This window comes from Suncus etruscus, chromosome 14 (genome assembly GCF_024139225.1).
Source record: "Suncus etruscus isolate mSunEtr1 chromosome 14, mSunEtr1.pri.cur, whole genome shotgun sequence".
Lineage (NCBI taxonomy): Eukaryota > Metazoa > Chordata > Mammalia > Eulipotyphla > Soricidae > Suncus > Suncus etruscus.
This window is the reverse complement of record NC_064861.1, coordinates 32,439,925-32,449,845: the sequence shown is the minus strand read 5'-3', so window position 1 is coordinate 32,449,845 and position 9,921 is coordinate 32,439,925. Positions and strand designations below refer to the sequence as shown.

The 9,921-nt window shown below is 43.0% G+C and overlaps 2 non-coding genes across 2 annotated transcripts; one reads left to right on the top strand and one right to left on the bottom strand.

Moving 5' to 3' along the window:
- Positions 1-4,513: 4,513 nt before the first annotated feature.
- On the top strand, positions 4,514-4,619 carry LOC126029128 (U6 spliceosomal RNA). Its single transcript, XR_007502780.1, has one exon. It is a non-coding gene; the product is annotated as a U6 spliceosomal RNA (small nuclear RNA).
- A 1,287-nt stretch (positions 4,620-5,906) lies between these two features.
- LOC126029190 (U6 spliceosomal RNA) lies at positions 5,907-6,013 on the bottom strand. Its single transcript, XR_007502840.1, has one exon. It is a non-coding gene; the product is annotated as a U6 spliceosomal RNA (small nuclear RNA).
- Positions 6,014-9,921: the final 3,908 nt, after the last annotated feature.

Here is a 9,921-nt window from a genome sequence, read left to right as displayed (position 1 = left end):
GGAGTCGCCATCTTAGCGGGCCGGGAGCCGGCCGCAAGGGGTTTTGGGAAACTCCTCGAGGGGGCGTGGCCTTGGACCGTCGGCGTGGGCGGGGTTAGGCGAGGCGAGGCGAGTCTCTAGGCCTCTGGGGCCTCCTTCCGGAAGGCTGTGGTCTCCGAGCAGGTGTGGCTGGTCCAGGTTGTGGCCTCTCCTGTTTTTGGAAGAGATGAGGCGCCTGATAGGAACTGGTCTTGGATCGGCTGCGTGCAAGGCAAACGCCCTACCGCTGTGCTATATATAATTTATATATAATCTTTATATAACAAAGATATTTTACTGATTTCTATCTATGTCATAGGGAGAATATGAGATAAGGCTGGATGGAAGTTAACTGCCTTGTCAACTGGAAAAATATTGTTAGGATTCTTATTTTAAGATAGTTTAGCATTTGGTGTCAACTCATGAAGATTTTACTTCTTTAAATCTTCTTTTGGATTAAAATTTTAAATTAAATTAAAATTTTTAATTTGGGGCTGGAGAGATAGCATGTAGGTAAAGCATTTGCTTTGCATGCAGCAGGACGGTGGTTCGAACCCCAGCATCCCATATGGTCCCCCGAGCCTGCCAGGAGCGATTTCTGAGTATAGAGCCAGGAGTAACCCCTGAGCACTGCCAAGTGTGACCCAAAAACCAAAACAAAAAATTTTTTTTAATTTAAAATTCTTTTAAATTACTTCTTTAAATGTGTACATATACACATTGCAGTTCCCATATGTATATGTGTTTATATTTGCATCTGTGTGTTTCTGGGTCTGTAATATTTATTTAAATTACTTTTTGTCAAAACTTAAAATGTTTTTAGGAATTAAGGATAGCTCACTGAACAAATAATGTTTTTGGACAAATTAAACTTTACAGACAATAAAGAGAGATACTACTCAAAAAGCACAAATGCAGTACTTTGAATAAAAATAATTTAGGGTAGACGAATCAAAAGTGACTTTGCGGGATTGGAGCAGTGGCGCTAGAGGTAAGGCATCTGCTGTGCAAGCACTAGCCTAGGACAGACTACGTTCGATCTCCCGGCGTCCCATCTGGTCCCCCAAGCCAGGAACGATTTCTGAGCACATAGCCAGTAGTAACCCCTGAGTGTCGTGTGGCCCCCAAACAAAAACAAACAAAACTTCTTTTAGGGGCCCGAGCGATAGCAGAGCGGTAGGGTGTTTGCCTTGTATGCAGCAAACCCATGATGGACGTGGGTTCAATTCCTGGCATCCCATCTGGTCCCCCAAACCAGGAGCGATTTCTGAGCACATAGCCAGGAATAACCCCTGAGCGTCACCGGGTGTGGCCTCAAAACAAAAACAAACAAACGAAAAAGAGTGACTTTGCATTGAGAATTAGAGAGGATGATTCCCAAAATTTTGTTTGTTCTTTTCAGGAATGTCCAAATATTTTTTATTTAGTACCGGAGCAATAGTACAGTGGATAGGGTGCTTTTTTTTTTTCATGTGGCAGACCCAGGATCCACCCCAGGTGTCCCTTACGTTCCCCTGAGTCCTCCAGGAGTAATTCCTCAGTGTAAACAAAAAAAAATTTTTTTTTGTTTTGTTTTTGGGCCACACCTGGGGTACTCAGGTGTTACTGCTGGCTCTGCTCTCAGAAATTACCTTGGCAGGCTCGAGGGACCATATGGGATGCTGGGGATTGAATTGGGGTCCATCCCATACAAGGCAAATACCCTACTCACTATGTCACTTTGTCCCTACAAACAAATCTTTTAATTCAAAAATACATACTAGGGGCTAGAGATATAGCATGGAGGTTGGGCATTTGCCTTGCATGCAGAAGAACGGTGGTTCGAATCCTGGCATCCCATGTGGTTTCCGGAGCTTGCCAGGAGCAATTTCTGAGTGTAGAGCCAGGAGTAATCCCTGTGCTGCCGGGTGTGACACAACAACCAAAAAATATATCTATATATACAAACTAAATCTGCAGCCATGAACAATGACAGCAGTAAATCTGTATGTTATAAACTGAAACCAGTAATGATGTTTAACATCAATTGTAATCAACTTTTTTCTTTTTTTTTTTTTTTTTGGTTTTTGGGCCACACCCGGTGACGCTCAGGGGTTACTCCTGGTTATGCGCTCAGAAGTCGCTCCTGGCTTGGGGGACCATATGGGGCGCCGGGGGATCGAACCGCGGTCTGTCCGAGGCTAGCGCAGGCAAGCACCTTACCTTTAGAGCCACCGCCCGGCCCCAACTTTTTTCTATTTAGTTCCTTTACTGATGAAAAGCACCTGCCTTGAGATTCTGGTCACATATCATTAATAATGGCACTAGTGGGGGCCGGAGAGATAGCGCATTGGTGGGGCATTTGCCTTGCACGTGGCCAACAGGACAGACCTAGGTTCAATTCCCAGTATCTCATATGGTTCCCCAAGGCTTCCAGGAGCAATTTCTGAACACAGAGTCAGGAGTAACCCCTGAGTGCTGCTGGATGTGGCCCCAAAACCAAATAATAATAATAATAATAATAATAATAATAATAATAACACCACTAGTCTGTGAATGCCACCTTCCATTTCAGGGTCTTTTTCTTCTTTAGAAATTTTGTTTGTTTGATCTTGGGGCCGTAGCTGGTGACGCTCAGAGGTTACTCTGCACTTCGGTATTACTCCTGGCTAGGTCATGGGACCAAAGGGGATGCCTGAGGTTGTATCCAAGTCAGTCATGTGCAAGGCAAGCTCCCCTACCTGCTGTACTATCTCTAGATCCCTTATCTTCTTTAGGATTTGTACCCAGTAGTGTTCAGTAAAATAATTCCTTTTTATTTTTCCTAACCATACTGTGTGGTGCTTAGGGTTTACTTCTGGTGGTGCTCTGGGAAACCATAAATGGTGCCAGAGATTGAACCAGGGACATCTGTGTGCAAGGCAAGCACCTCAACCTTTGTACTACCTACCTCTCCATCCCCCAGGAAACCAGTCATTTTCAACTTTTTTTATTTTTATTTTTTTTGATGGTTTGGGCTACACCTGGTGATGCTCAGGGTTTACTCCTGGCTCTGCACTCAGAAATTGCTACTGGCTCTGGGGAACATATGGGATGCCCAGGATTGAACCCCAGTCTGTCCTGGGTCAGCCACATGCAAGGCAAATGCCCTACCTCTGTGCTATCGTTCCAGCTCCACGTAATTTTAAATTTTAAAAAGAAATTTTCACCAAAAAAATAACACAAAGTGTCTGCCTTGCAAGCACTAGCCAAGGAAGGACCGAGGTTTGATCCCCCGGTGTCCCATATGGGCCCCCCAAACCAGGGGCAATTTCTTAGAGCTTAGCCAGGAGTAACCCCTGAGCATTAAAAGGGTGTGGCCCGAAAAAACAAAACAAAACAAAAAAAAAACAAAAAAAGGAATTTCACCATATTCACAAGCATAGCATCAAAATCAATTTCTGAGGAACTCTGCAAGATTTTCTACTCTCGCCCCCAACTAGTATTTTTATGTTTATCTTTTAAGTCAATGAACTTAGAAACAGCCATATCATCTTTGGTTATTTTGACCAACTCTGTCCAATAATAACTGTTATTTCCTTTTATCCCTTATTAATAGTTACAGTATCAGCTAAGCCTTAAAGTAGTAATGCCCATAATCAGATAAACCCTCATGAAATGACGAGCCAATGGTATGGACACACTGGTCTTAGTTGCTGAAGGACTGTGGGTAGTGTAAACATGTTTAGAGGGCATTTTCAGGGTCTGCAGATGTAAGAGGACTCTCTTGGGGCAAAGTGTAATCTTTCTCTCTGTTCTTCAGTTTGTTTTGTTCATTCATTGTATCACTGCATTTTTTTTACATCTTATAAAGCTCTAACTCCAAGCTGGAGAGATCATTCAAGGGTTAAGTTGCATGCCTTACACATGGTCAATCATGGTTTGATCTCTAGCACCATATGTAGTCTCTAGATCACTACTAAGAATGATCCTTAAACACAGATCAGAAGTAAGTCCTGGGGGACTGGAGAGATAGCACAGCCATAGGGCGTTTGCCTTGCAAGCAGCCTACCAGGACCAATGGTGGTTCGAATTCCAGCATCCCATATGGTCCCCATGCCTGGCAGGAGCGATTTCTGAGCACAGAGCCAGGGGTAACCCCTGAGTGCTGCCAGGTGTGGCCCCAAAACCAAAAAAAAGTAAGCCCTGGGTATTTCTGGATGTGATCCCAAAGCCCCTCAAATTTATGTATGTATTTCTTTCTATATTTTACATGAAAATGATAATCATATTAATATTAATTACAAAAATATATCTACATATATCTAAAATATACCCTATAGATGAGCAATCACAGCACTTATTATAAAGTTTGAATGAACATTTTGAATGAGGTACTCCGAAGTCATGCTCAAGATCCTAGGGACTCCGAGATTTTAGTTTGGAGATTCAGTGCAAAGCTAAGATCAGCTGTAGTATGCATGGCAAGCTCTTTAACCTGCTGTACTGCCTTTCTCGCTCAAGAATAAAGAGATTAGTGCTTGCTTCAGCAGCACATATACTAAAATTGGAACAATACAGAGAAGATTAGCATGGCCCCTGCACAGGATGATACACAAATTCGTGAAGCATTCCATATTAAAAAAAAAAAAGAATAAAGTGATTACAAACACTCATCCAAGTGTTTCTGTAAGATGACTTAGAAGTACAAATATTGAATGAAAGGATATGTGCCCTTTAAATTTTGATAGGTATTGGGACCAGAGCCATAGCACAGAAGGTAGGGCATTTGCTGTGCTTGTGGCTTGCCTTGGTTCAGTCTTTGACATCTCTCATATGTTCCCATTCCTCCAGGAGTGATTCCTGACTTCAAGGCCAGGAGTAAGCCCCGAACACCACCAGGTATGACCCTAAGCTCAAAAATAAATAAATAAGGGGCCGGAGAGATAGCATGGAGGTAAGGCATTTGCCTTGCATTCAGGTCAGTCGAATCCCAGCATCCCATATGGTCCCCTGAGCCTGCCAGGAGTGATCTCTGAGCATAGAGCCAGGAGTAACCCCTGAGTGCTGACCCAAAAACAGAAACAAACAAACAAACAAAAAAAGTAAATAAAAAAATTCAAAAGGTATTATCTAATGACTTTATTTAGTTTTTTGATTTAGGTTATTTTTGGTGGGACTTGGGGATCATATGGATTCCAAGGATCAAACCTGGATTGACCACATGCGAAACACATACCCTATTAGCAATAATTTTGTCTTTTTTTTGGGGGGGGTCACACCCATCAGTGCTCAGGGGTTACTCCTGGCTCTACACTCAGAAATCACCCCTGGTAGGCAAGGGGGACCATATGGGATGCCGGGATTCGAACCACCATCCTTCTACATGGAAGGCAAACACCTTACCTCCATGCTATCTCGCCTGCCCCCCCTATAAGCAATTTTATTAACCTCTTTATTTTTCTTTTTTTTTATGTTGTGTTGGGACTTTATTATTTTATTTTATTATGCCTCTTTATTTTTCTTTTAAAATTGCTTTATTTAGTTAAAGAACCATCACTTATAGTTCATTTATAGTTATAGATAGTTGTGTTTTAGGCATCTAATATTACAACACTAATCCCACCACCAGTGTCAATTTCTATTAACAATGCTCCCATACTCTGTCATCACTACTCCCCCTACCATGCCAAGCACATTACAAAGTTTGGTAGTTGCTGCTTAGATCTGTTTTCTGTATTTGGGGGGGTGGTGTCACACTCAGCAGCGCTCAGGGGTTACTCCTGGCTCTACGTTCAGAAATCGCTCCTGGAAGGCTCAGGGGACCATATGGGATGCCTGGATTCGAACTATCGTCCTTCTGCATGCAAGGCAAATGACATATCTCCATGCCATCTCTCGGGCTCTGCCCTAGTTTGTTGTTGTTGTTTTGTTTTGTTTTGTTTTGTTTTGTTTTTCGGGCCATCCTTGCGCAGGGGCCATGCTAATCTTCCCTGTATTGTTCCAATTTTAGTATATGTGCTGCCGAAGCGAGCACTGTTGTGTTTTGGTTTGGTTTTCGGTTTTTGGGTCACACCAGGCGGTGCTCAGGGGTTACTCCTGGCTGTCTGCTCAGAAATAGCTCCTGGCAGGCACGGAGGACCATGTGGGACACAGGGATTCGAACCAACCACCTTTGGTCCTGGATCGGCTGCTTGCAAGGCAAAGGCCGCTGTGCTATCTCTCCGGGCCCGTGTTTTTTTTTTTTTTTTTTAAATGAATCTTGGATTTCGATTTTTGTTGGGGCACCCATTGCGCTGCTTAGAGGGCCACCATGTGGTGCTATTCAGAGATTCAAATGGCGTTGGGGATCAAACATGACACACTAGCAAAGCATATGTGCGAGCCTTTTGAGTTGTCTTTCCGGCCCATTTAGTGTTTTAAACAATCTTTTTATTCATGGGACAAATATATACTTTTCATGCAGGCATGAAGGAGGAGGACTGGGTTTAAATGTTGACAGTGCATGGTCCCTGGGTACCTTGAGGAAAAGCCGTTAAGCACAACTTTGTATGTGGAGTGATGGCACTGTCTTTGCATGCAGCTGACCCAGGTTCTATCTCTCTCATCCCATATGGTCCCCTGCACTCTGTAGGAGTGATCACTGAGTATAGAGCCAGGAGTAATCCCTGAGCACCACCAGGTGATTATGCACAAATCAAAACAAAGCAAAACAAACAAAAAGCTCACTCTCAGGTTGAGGATGGAGTACAATTGTAGAGACCATGCCTGATATGTGGAAGGCCTGTATTCTATCCTTGACACTGCTAAATAAATAATAATAATAATAATAATAATAATAAATAATAACTACATAAACAATTGTCACTCTCATATGGGAAATATGCATAACTTTAGTCTGTTAGAACATTCTTTTTGTTTTTGTTTTTGTTTTTGTTTTTGGGTCATACCCGGCGGTGCTCAGGGGTTACTCCTGGCTGTCTGCTCAGAAATAGCTCCTGGCAGGCATGGGGGACCATGTGGGACACCGGGATTCAAACCAACCACCTTAGGTCCTGGATCGGCTGCTTGCAAGGCAAACACCCTTGTGCTATCTCTCCGGGCCCCTGTTAGAACATTCTTTTTTTTTTTTTTTTTTTTTTTGGTTTTTGGGTCACACCCGGCAGCGCTCAGGGGTTCCTTCTGGTTCTATGCTCAGAAATCGCTCCTGGCAGGCTCAGGGGACCTTATGGGATGCCAGGATTCGAACCACTGACCTTCTGCATGAAAGGCAAACACTTTACCTCCATGTTATCTCTCCGGCCCCAGAACATTTAAATTTTTATTTTATTTATTTCTTTAATTTGTACTTTATTTGTTTGTTTTTGGGCCACACCAGTGGTGCTCAGGAGTTACTCCTGGCTCTGTGCTCAGAAATTGCTCCTAGTAGGCTCAAGGGACTATATGGGATGCCGGGAATTGAACCTGGGTCTGTCCCAGATTGGCTGCATGCAAAGCAAATGCCCTATCACTGCACTATCACTTCAGCACCCAAAACCATTCTAATATTTTTTTTTTGTACGGGAGGAAATAAAAAGCCTTGCTAGAGAGTGACTCCCAACTGGGCACAAAGACAAAGCCTGCAATTTGCAAGTTTCCTGCTCTAGGACATTTTGTTTTATCCAAAGATTTGTTTCAGAGGTCTAGGAGACATCTGAAAGGACTGGGGTGATGCCTGGCATGCACATGTCAGTCTCTGCACACTTGGCCTTCTGAAGCACCATGGAGTTGCTTAGCACCCCCCCCAAATATGACCAATAAAATCTCAGATACCTAGTTGTGCCAGTATTTATATCATAGTTTTTTGGGTGGTATTCATTTGAGGGAACAACTAGCAATGCTCAGGGCTTACTCTTAACTGTACACTCAGAAATCACTCTTGGTAGTATTTAGCAGAACCATGTGGAATGCAAGAATTGAATCCAGGTTGACCAAGTATAAGACAAGCACCTTTCGCACAGTATTATCACTCTGACCCCTGTGTCATAATTTTAATTATTATAGTCTTATAGAATACTTTTGATATCTGGTATTACAAGTTTCTCCTAATAAACTTTCTTTTCCTCAAATTTTTTACTGTCCCTCAGTGAGAGCCTAGTGTAACCCCTAAATATTGCTGGATGTGGCTCCAAAACGAACAAATACAACCAAATTTCTGAAAAGTTGAACAAGTACCCCCACAGCACCAACACCAACACACACACACACACACACACACACACACACACACACACACACACACTATAATATTCATTTAACGTTTTAGAGTTAAGACCAAGCCCAGATAGCTGTTACATGCTGAGACTTATAGACTTGAAGTACTTGTTTTTTTTCTGTTTTTAATTTTTTTTGTTTTTCGGGCCACACCCTTTTAATGCTCAGGGGTTACTCCTGGCTAAGCGCTCAGAAATTGCCCCTGGTTTGGGGGAACCATATGGGACGCCAAGGGATCAAACCACGGTCCTTCCTTGGCTAGCTCTTGCAAGGCAGACACCTTACCTCTAGCGCCACCTCGCTGGCCCGTTTTAAATTTTTTATGGTTGCTGCTTTTATTATTATTATTATTATTATTATTATTATTATTATTATTATTATTATTATTATTATTATTATTATTTTGGTTTTGGGGCCACACCTGGCAGCTCTCAGGAGTTACTCCTGGCTCTGTGCTCAGAAATCATTCCTGACATGCTCAGGGGACAATATGGGTTGCTGGGAATCGAACCCAGGTCCATCCGGGTCTGCAGTGCATGCAAGGCAAATGCCCGGTGGCTGAGCTATGGCTCTAGCACCTCTATTGATTTTTTAGGCCATCCTTGGCTATGCTCAGGTATCACTCCTACATGGTTCAAGGGACCATCAAACTCAAGTCAGCTGCTTGCAAGGCAAGCACCCTACCTGATGCCTGTTGTACTATATTACTCCAACCTTGGCTTGAGGAACTTTTGGTCTATCAGTCCCAAACAAAATCCAAATGCTAAAATTTTGTAACCATAGTAAGTGAAAGTTGGAACTACTAAAACCTTCTGTGAAAGCTGCCAATAATTTCTATCTGGAAGCATAAGCATTTTATCAGTCTTTCACCTTTATTTATTTGTTTGTTTATTTATTTATTTATTTATTTTTGGTTTTTGGATCACACCCAGCAGTGCTCAGGGGTTACTTCTGGCTCTACGCTCAGAAATTACTCTTGGCAGGCTCGGGGGACCATATGGGATGTCAGGATTTGAATCAACGTCCTTCCGTTTGCAAGGCAAACGCCTTACCTCCATGCTATCTCTCCGGCCCCTCACCTTTATTCTTAAAAAGATTCTTGGGACTGGGGGCCAGAGAGATAGCACAGCGGTAGTGTGTTTGCCTGAGCATTGCCAGTGTGACCCAAAAACCAAAAAAAAAAAAAAAAAAATTATTGAGGCCGGAGTGATGGCACAGAGGTAAGGCATTTGCCTTGCATGTGGCTGACCTAGGATGGACCTTGGTTCAATCCTCTGGCGTCCCATATGGTCCCCCAAGCCAGGAGCAGTTTCTGAGCTCATAGCCAGGAGTGGGTGTGCCCCCCCCAAAAAAAACAGAAAAAAAAATCTTCCCCCAAGTGTTTTCCAGTTCTGCAAGCTGTCTCGAATCTGGAAGTGGCAAAGAATTATATCTTTGGCTGTTTGGGTCTGTCTGATGACTTCCTGCCTGACTTGGATGGTTTATGAGCAATTGTGTGTGTGGTTGGAGCCTGAGAACATGGCCTCACTTTCCTGGCAAAGAGTGTAGTCAGCAGGTCTCATATTTAGCTAAGTCCCATACTTGGCTTCATGCTCTGCTATCACCATCTTGAAATAACATATGAACAAGGATTGTCTCATTGTCTCATTTGAATTCTGTCTTGGGCCCTACAAATTATGCAACTAGTCCTGA